This window comes from Tripterygium wilfordii, chromosome 13 (assembly GCF_013401445.1).
Source record: "Tripterygium wilfordii isolate XIE 37 chromosome 13, ASM1340144v1, whole genome shotgun sequence".
Taxonomy (NCBI): domain Eukaryota; kingdom Viridiplantae; phylum Streptophyta; class Magnoliopsida; order Celastrales; family Celastraceae; genus Tripterygium; species Tripterygium wilfordii.
The window spans coordinates 6,557,566-6,567,067 of NC_052244.1; the positions used below are offsets into that span (position 1 = coordinate 6,557,566).

The 9,502-nt window shown below is 38.2% G+C and overlaps 1 non-coding gene across 1 annotated transcript; it reads left to right on the plus strand.

The window, feature by feature from the left end:
• The first annotated feature begins 3,411 nt into the window (after positions 1 to 3,411).
• Positions 3,412 to 3,517, plus strand: LOC120013975. Its single transcript, XR_005471513.1, has one exon. It is a non-coding gene; the product is annotated as a small nucleolar RNA R71 (small nucleolar RNA).
• The last annotated feature ends 5,985 nt before the right edge of the window (positions 3,518 to 9,502 follow it).

The following is a 9,502-nucleotide window of genomic DNA, read 5'->3' on the forward strand; positions in this document are numbered from 1 at the left end:
GCAAATGTATGTATATATTTGGCACATCAAACACCCCCACACTTAACCTTTGCTCGTCCTCGAGCAAATTGAGAATGAATAAAGGAGGGAAAGAGTATTTTCCGTTAAGCTCAAATGAAAAATAAAACAACTAAGACCTACTCTAAATAAGCAACTAATCTATGCCACTTTCGTAGGGCTCACGATGACACTTAGCATGTGTCACAAGCCTTTAAACCCCTAGGTGCCCCTAGTAGGAGGAGTTGTGTCTCCTGAGGGTTTACCAGAATGATACCCACAAACATTAAACAACTTCAATGTCAAAATCAATGTCATCAACAAGAGTATAAAATGGATTCTCAATTGCAAACCTATCCACACTAACAAACCAAGCATTAAGGCATTCAAATCAATAAAAGCATTCCTTCAAGAATCTTATCTCATCCACTTTGCTTGTAATTTCAAGAAATGATGCACATAATGGATTTCACTTGATATTTGGCTTCAAAGTGACATAAAAAAAATGGCCATGTAGTCAATGAGCATTTATTCAAACTTCATTCTTATTCACATTTTTTTTTTCTTTTTCTTCTCAAAGGTGATTTGTGCAATGTTCAACCTCCTTAAGCTTTCTAAATGACTCATGTAACGAGCTTTCGACCAATGACTCCCAATCCAGTTGGCTTAGGGCACTAGGTGTTAAGACACCCCAACGAATCTAATTACCCGAGTCAAAAAGGCTACGAGGTTAAACTAGTCACCAAGGTACTCTAACATTCATTTCCTACCTTTTTACGCGAAACTCATTGCTTGCTAGGCAAGAGGCCCAGTTACTCAGCAGAAAATTTATGAAAGAAACCATTTATTCATAAACATAATTTTTTTTCTCTTTTCTATTTTTTTTTCATTTTTCATTGCTCAAGTAGTGCTATTTAGAATCAAATTGATCTCAAACAACCACAAATGCCAAAGTCAAGTCATATTTCATACCCCACAATCAAGTGTTCCATATTCACAAAAGCACAATGGACAAAACAATTTTCAAGATAGGAAGACTCAATTGGAAAGAATGTCCATAGAAAGATTCATCCATGCTTCAAAGATCACAAAATTCATCCAAATACACTCAAGAATGACATGGCATAAGGCATTTGAAGTCAAAAATTTTATTTTTTTACAAAAACTAGAAACCTAAATTCCCACCCCCACACTTAAAATATGCAATGTCCTCAATGCATGGAATAGGTGAAAATAGAAATAAAAAGATAGAGATAGAACAATAAAACCTGGGTTGCCTCCCGAAAGCGCTTGGTTTAAAGTCTTCAGCCCGACTCCCCTTTGTGAATTCAACCGGGATCCTTGAGGGTTGTGGTGTAGACTCCCCTTGATGGCTTCTTAACATTTGATTGCTTAGGTGTCATGTAAGGAGCATAAGCTTTCATCACCACCATTTCCTTAGGATAGGCATTTTTCTTCATTTTCTTGGTCTTCCTCTTCTTCTTTTTCTTGCTCTTCTGTTTCTTCTCCTTGGGATCTTCAACTTGAGACTTTGATACATCATTTTCAGCTTGGGTGGCTGCCTTGGGAATTTCATGCTTCACTTTGGAGTCTTGGCCTAGGAAAATTTCCACCGGAATATATGGAGTTTCCTTTTTAAGAGTGTCGGGGATAACCATGTCAATATGCTCCACTTGGAGGCATTGTTGAGAAACCTCTTCTTGCCTTCTATTGCCAAACACTTTAAAAGTGATTTGATCACCTCCCACACCTCTCAAAGTAAGCTTCCCTTTTTCAACATCTATCAAAGCTTTCCCGGTGCTCAAGAATGGCCTTCCCAAGATTATGGGAGTAGTGGGATTGGCCTCCATATTCAAGATAAGAAAATCCACTGAGAACATAAGATCACTCACCTTCACTAAAACATCCTCCACCATGCCAATAGGATACTTGATAGATCTATCCGCCATTTGCAAAGACACCGTGGTTGGACTAATCTCCTTCATCCCAATTTGCTTAGCAACCGACAATGGCATCAAATTGATGCTAGCTCCAAGATCACATAGAGATCTTTCAATCAAGGTGTTACCTATAGTGCACGGGATTGTGAAACTTCCCGGATCAACTTGCTTAATGGGGAGCTTCCTTTGCACAATGGCACTACACTCTTCGGTTAATTGTATCTTTTCATGCTCCTTCAATCTCTGCTTCTTGGATAAGATCTCCTTCATAAACTTGGCATAGCAAGGAATTTGCTCTAAAGCTTCGGCAAAAGGGATGTTCACTTGAAGCTTCTTGAATACCTCCAAAAATTTAGAGAATTGATCATCATGCTTCTTGTTGCTCTTTAACCTTTGAGGAAATGGAATTGGAGGCACATAAGCCTTGACTGGAGGTGCAGGGAGAGAACTATCGGGCCAATCGGGCTCAATTGCATATCGTGGCTGCACATCTTTCACTTGCACAGGCCGATCGATCGGTTGGGGCTCCGATCGATCGGAATTAGCCCCTGGACACTTTTCAGCTCCTTTTCTGCACTTCTCCTCCTCCTGTAAAATTTTCGCCTTTTTGGCATCTAGATTAGAAGCATTTTTAACCACCTTACCAGTCCGGAGAGTGATTTCCATGCATTGCTCTTTCTCCTTCCCTTTTGGATTCACCTCCGATTGGCTTGGCAATGTACCTCTTTCTCTATATGACAAAGTGTTAGCTATTTTCCCCATTTGTACCTCAAGATTCCGGATAGAAGTTCCATAGCTTTGCATCAAAGTTGCTTGAGCTTGTAGAGTGGTATCGGTTTTACTCATGTATTGCTCCGTCCTCGTCATAAATTGGGAGGTATGAGTTGTAAGTGTATCTAGGCCTCCGGCTAGCTTTGAAAACATCTCATCAATATCCCTCTTCTTCTCTTGGGGCTGCACTAGATGTTGAGGATTTTGCACATTTTGAGTATTGCTCCAAGAGAAGTTGGGGTGATTCCTAAATCCCGGATTGTAGAAGTTGGAGTAAGGATCATTGCGGGGTTGATTGAAGTTGCCTCCACCAATGGCATTCACTTGCTCACTAGAGTTAGAGGAAGAAGCAATAAGGCACTCCCCCGTAGGATGATGTCCACAACAATAGGCACAAGACATATGAGAATGTGTGTTTTGCATAGCATGTACCCCTTGAGCTTGATTTAGCGTCAATGCCTCAATCTTCTTTGCCATAATAGCCAAGGTAGACATAACTTCATCATCTCTACAACTTACCCCTTGCTTTGGATTCCCCCTCACCGAGGACCAAGAGTTAGTGGTCTTGGCCACTTTATCAAGTAATTCCCGAGCCTCCTCTTGATTTTTGGTCATAAAAGAACCTCCCGCAGCCGCATCAATAGTCTCCTTAGTATGCATGCACAACCCATTATAGAAAGCTTGGTACACCACCCATTCCGGAAGACCATGATTTGGGCAACTTCGAATAATTCCTTTAAAGCGCTCCCAAGCCTCATAAAATGATTCAATATCCTTTTGGGCAAAGGACATGATATCCGTCCTAATTTGCACCGCCTTGCCCGGAGGAAAGAATTTCGTCAAGAATTGCTCCGCCATCTCATCCCAAGTGGTGATAGAATTGGGAGGCAAGGACATCAACCATCCCTTAGCCTTGTCCCTCAAATAAAATGGGAATAACCTCAACAAGATAGCATCCTTAGAAGCTCCGTTAATCCCAAAAGTAGTGCACACATGCAAGAAAGAGCGAAGATGGACATTGGGCTCTTCATTAGGAAGACCATAGAAAACCACCAAATTAGAGATAATGTTGATGATAGCCGGCTTGATCTCAAAATAAGTAGCATTGATAGGAGGATAGCGGATGCTTGAAGGATTTGTGTCTCAAGTAGGCCTAGCACAATTCTCAAGAGAGTGAGGATCAAATTGCCTAGGAGGGCCTCCAACCTCATCACCACCATTTCTTCCATTAACACCTCCACCATTACCATTACCATCATTCACAATTAAAGCTCCACCAAGATCACCAACATTCCCCCTTCCTTGATTGTCTCCCATGCCTTCCATTTGATTATTAATAAGCTCCCGTCTAAGATTGTGAAGAGTCCTTTCAATCTCCAAATCAATACCAATTAATTCCGGATTAATAGAACGTCTTCCCAAGCTCATACAAGAGAAAGAATTTCTGCAGAAAAATAAAAACCAATTAACACAATTGAAAACCTAATTTGACACAAAAAAACAATTGCCTCAATCCCAGGCAACGGCGCCAAAAACTTGATATGGATTTAATTGCAAGCGCACAAATCGCACAAGTAATAAAGAGGTGAGTAAATTATCGTTTCCACTAGGGATGTGTTGGCAATAGAAATCAATGTCAAACTAGTAACAACTATGCAAATTGGGGAAAGGTTTTGCGGTTTGTTTTGATTTTTAACTAAACTAATTAAAAAGAACAAAGACAAATCAAACACAAGTGTGAAATCAAGGATGGAAAGCACTAGGGTACTTAACGTCACCTCACCTATCCAATTCAATTCCCTTGGTCCCTTAATCCTTAATTCCTCTCTCTATAATGACAATCGATTTCCCAACCTATTCAATGTTCTATTCCTAGATACATCAAACGTATTTTCAACATAAATCCCTGTTATTCCTAACAATCGGATTAATATATCAAAAACTCATAAAGAACTATGGAAATCATTTAGCGATTGCATAAGCCACAAACCTATATTCCTATGGTTCATACACCCTATGTCATCTATGGCTTGAGGTAAACCCTAGATATCTCCTTTCGGTCTCAATCTAGGCAGCAAATCAATTGAATGATGGCCAAACATTCAAAAGCATTAATCACATCCATAGACAATCAATAGAGAGAGAGAAATCAAGAAATAAGGAAACCAAGTTTATTGAATCTTCAAGGTTTGGTTACATTAAGACCCTAGTAAGAAATCTAGCCACTCATGGAAGCAAAATACATCATTAAACAAAGGAAATCAACCATAGAAACTAGGATAGAAAAGGAGAGAGAAAACCCCTTTGTAGACCCTCTTCTTCTCCAAGCTTCAATGGTGGCTCCAAGCTCTCCAATGGTGGTAGAATGAAAAACCCTCCAAGAACTGCCCCAAAACCCTATTTTATTCCCTTTTATACTTCCCCAAACTCTTATGTCGTTTTCAAAACAAGTTGGGGTCGTTTTGGCTTAAAAACAAGTGAATTCGGAACTTTTTCGCGAAACTGCTCGTGCTGTGAATAGTACCTCAGATCGATCGGACACTATTCCGATCGATCGGAAATACAATCTGCCCCACGAGTTTTTTAGTGTTTTGGCAGGTCCGATCGATCGGGAATGGCTCCGATCGATCGGAAATCAGTTCTGGAGTCCAAATCTTCATTTTGCACTTTTTTCCTCCCTTTTTTGCCTTGGCACCTACAATATGCAAATATAGTTTTCTTAGGCAATATCAACTTTTAATCAACTCAAAAAGGGATGAACTTATGTGTAAAGGATGTGCAAATGTATGTATATATTTGGCACATCACGAAGACAAAGCTTCCTATGGAGGTCCAAGATGAATCATGCGCAGTAGACATGTGCCATGTTTGAGGATGAAAATAAGGGTATTTTAGACAATAAAATCATATATTTTGAATTTTTGTCATTCTTGGAATATTAGTTCAAACGATATGGACTTTATGAAATAAAATTTTTAAGAGTATCCTTATTGGAACAAAACTTTTTAATAAGGGACTTATCCTTAATTTTCCCATATAATAACAAAAGCTGCCCTTTTCCTAACACAAATCGGAGATTTCCTTCAATTAGAACTCTTCAAAAACACCTCCATTTGTAACTTGAATCAAGACCCACTTTCCTTATTTCTCTTAATTTACGAGTGATTTTATTTTGATTTGTTTCCTTTTGATTTTCTCTTTCTTTCCTTAATTCTGGCGGCACATCTCCACTCCCTTTTTTCTTCCCATGTCACTTTTCAAACCCTACGACAATCCTTTCCTTGTTTGAGTATGAGTGGGCTTCTCCGGTGGGCTTCAATAATCAAACATGAAATAAGCCATTTTCTCCATTTTGCACAAATTAACCTACAAATCAAAATCAAAAGTATTTCGTGTAACATCCATGATTCATCTCACCAAATAGAAACAAAAGCATGTTAAATAGAGGCATAATTATATGTATAATATGATGCTATCAGTTATGAGCTAGTTTTCATGAATTATAGCAAGACATCGGAGGTTCTTAATTGCTTCTTTTTAATTTTTGGTCTCGAGTATTGATTGATTCGTGGATTACGCTTTCCATTATTTCCATCTTTTTTGTGTTTGCATTGAGTTTGAATGCTATCCCATTGGGGAATCTTTGATGTTTGATTCTCTATCTAGACAAAATCTTTGTGTTACTATTATTTTTAGTGACAGCGTAATTCGTTTCAAAGACCATGGATTCTGCACCGATGTAGCAGTAATAGAGTTTGGTAATTCTGATGTCATTCTCGGGGTGAACTGAACTTCCAAAAATTAGGTAGTATTGGAATGTTATGAGAGGAGAGTCACTTTGATGACACATCAGAGATTGATTGTTCAAGTTAGAAGATCGAGGGGCATTAGTTTTCAATTGGTCAAGGTTTATATCGGAAAAAGTTGCCACATTTGTAGAACAACCGATAGAGATCATTGACCTATAGGGAAAAAATCTTTTGCAGGAATACCATATCACTGGGGAAATTGTTATAGCAATACCATAGCTTAGAAGAGACTCCTTGGGAGTTTGAGTCGGAGATGTGAGCGAAATACCAGTGTTATTCAACATTGCGGGCACAGTTTAAATTTTGAGAATGAAATATTCATTAAGGGATGAAGAATGTAAAATCCTGAATTTTCACCAAATAATATGGCACAAAATAACCGTAGGGGATAGTTGAAAATTTTGAGAATAAGATAAATTGAAAGGATGCAGATGTATGGTGGACCAAATGTTCGTAGTCGCGCCCTCGATTGAGAGAAACCAAGGGTTCACCAAATTATCGAAGGGCACAACTGGAGCCATTGGAGGTGTAAGGACTAGGGTAAGTTTCCCATTCTCTCTTTTTCCCTCTCGGTTTGTTTTGCTTGGAAAAGATTCTCATGGCCGATCTCGATTGTTAATGATCGAGGGATCTGCAAACGCGATAGAGACATCACCTGAGACATCGTAGATTATCATAATTTGCATCAAAGGCGAGGAAGACCAACTTAGTGAGTTGGACAATTCTAGAGACCCTCAAAATATCACTCCTAAAAGTACTCCAAATCTATGTGGTATTAAAATAACCATTGATTAAAAACACACATGTAGGGCTCACTTCATATCCAACACTCCACATTAAATGGGGGTCACTTTTTGGGGGTCTCAAGCATTATTCTAGTGACTTTTCTCTATTTCCTCTCTCTAACTTTTCACGGCAATCATGGCAATAGGCATTGTGGCCACAACATTGATGGGCATCACAAGAGAAAATTTGAAGGACGGGTCAACCATTTTGACTAAGGGTAGCATTAGACATGTTTTGACCCGCTTGGTCATCACATTAATAGGCTGTGAGTAAACTGTGGCCACTTGAAAATTTGCCACCATTTGGCCCATTTAACCATTTAATAAATTTGACCTATTTAAATTGTTTTGGCCCACTTTGAAATGTTTGGACTTGAAATACTTTGGGTCATTTAAAAACTTGGCCCATTTTGAAACCTTGATCCGCTTGGCTAAAAAAATTTGATTTTCTTGGCCTAGTTTTATCAAACTTAAATGTTGACAAGATTTTTAGTTCGACCAGAGTTGACTTAGTTGACCAGTTAAATAAGTGGGCTCAACTGGCCAGGCCCAATGGATCAGTGCATGCCAGATATATAATTAAAAAATGAAAAATTTTATCTATACACCACAAAACTACTATCTTTACACCACTTTCATAAGTTTACACCAAAAATTAATAAGTTTACACACAAAATATCAATGAAAAGATCAATAGACCCTTGTCTTGTACAATATTAAGAATAGTATTGTTAAGTTTACACACAAACCCACCTTATCGTCTATAGATTTTACCAATCTCAGGCAGTAGCTCCTACCATTTGTTTTTCGCCAGAATCGACATCCAAATCCGACCAATAAGACGTCCATTATCAACATCAATCAACCGGATATTTGAGTAGAGGTAAGCCCTTCATTTGTAAATCTATCAAATATGTATATAACTTCTGAAATCTCTCAAATCGAACGAGATGTTGAAAAATTATTACATAACGTCAATGTGTGTGTATAGTTATAGTTCATGTGTTTTTTTTGTGTTAGAAATTGTTGAAATCTTAATTGGCATACCAGGTCCGATTTCGTGTACAAAAAATGGTAGAGTTTGTTTTTCTTCCATAAAATGGGTGATTTTTTTCTTAAATAAATGATAGTGCCTCTTTGACAGATTGTTCTTCATTCTCTTTCAACTAGTCCAAGGTCTTCTTGCATGAATTTAAAGCCATTGACTTTGACGCCATCAATGTTCGTGCTTCATTATCCTCAATTACAGTACCAATACCAAACTCATCTTGTAAGCAAGGTTTTGAAAACCGGACCGGACCGGCCGGTCGGACCGGTCCAACCGGTGACCGGCCACTTGTCCGGTCCGGTTGAGGTGTCAGAATCGGTAATTGATGAACCGGGATATTTCCGGTTGAACCGGCCGGTTCTTCGGTTGAACCGGTCAGAATCGGGCCGGTTTTGACCGGTTCGGTCATTTATCAAAGTTAATAAAATATTTTTGAAATTTTGTTATTTGTAAGGTTTGAACTCATGACCTTTTGTTCATTAAAAAAGACTTTAACCACTAGGCTATGAGATTTTCTTTGTTTAAAATGGTACTTTATTTGAATATATTGTATTTTTATGAAGTTTTCTTACATATTATATGCATATAATATAAATATATATATAAATAATTCATTACATTAAAACCGGTTCGAACCCGGTTTGAACCCCTGTTGAATCTTTGAATCGTGAACCGAAGGTTTTTCCGGTTTGATGACCGGTCCGGTTTTAAAAACCTTGCTTGTAAGCTACAAACTCTCCCTTGCATCTCAGGTATCATGAAAACCAGTAATGACTAGTGCTAACGTCATGCACCAAAGCGAGGGAAAATGAGAGGCTGGCTGTAGATGATGAAGAATTGTCAGATACAATATACATCGGTTGTTGTTTATTGGAGTCTTGGATCCTCTTATTCTGTCTCAGTTGACGGGTCATGCACACAAAATTGTTCAGAATCAATGCCTTCACACACACGTGTAAACCCTATTTTTTTTTGCCCTTTAGAGAATTCTGAAGAATTTTGATGTCGAGTTAGTACTTTTGTAAATATAAATTTATTTTTTATTTTTAATTAAGGGTTAATATGTCATTTTAACCAGGGATATTTATGTAAAATAAAAAACTTTTAAAAATGGTGTAAACTTAGTATTTAAATGGTGTGCAAATAAAATTT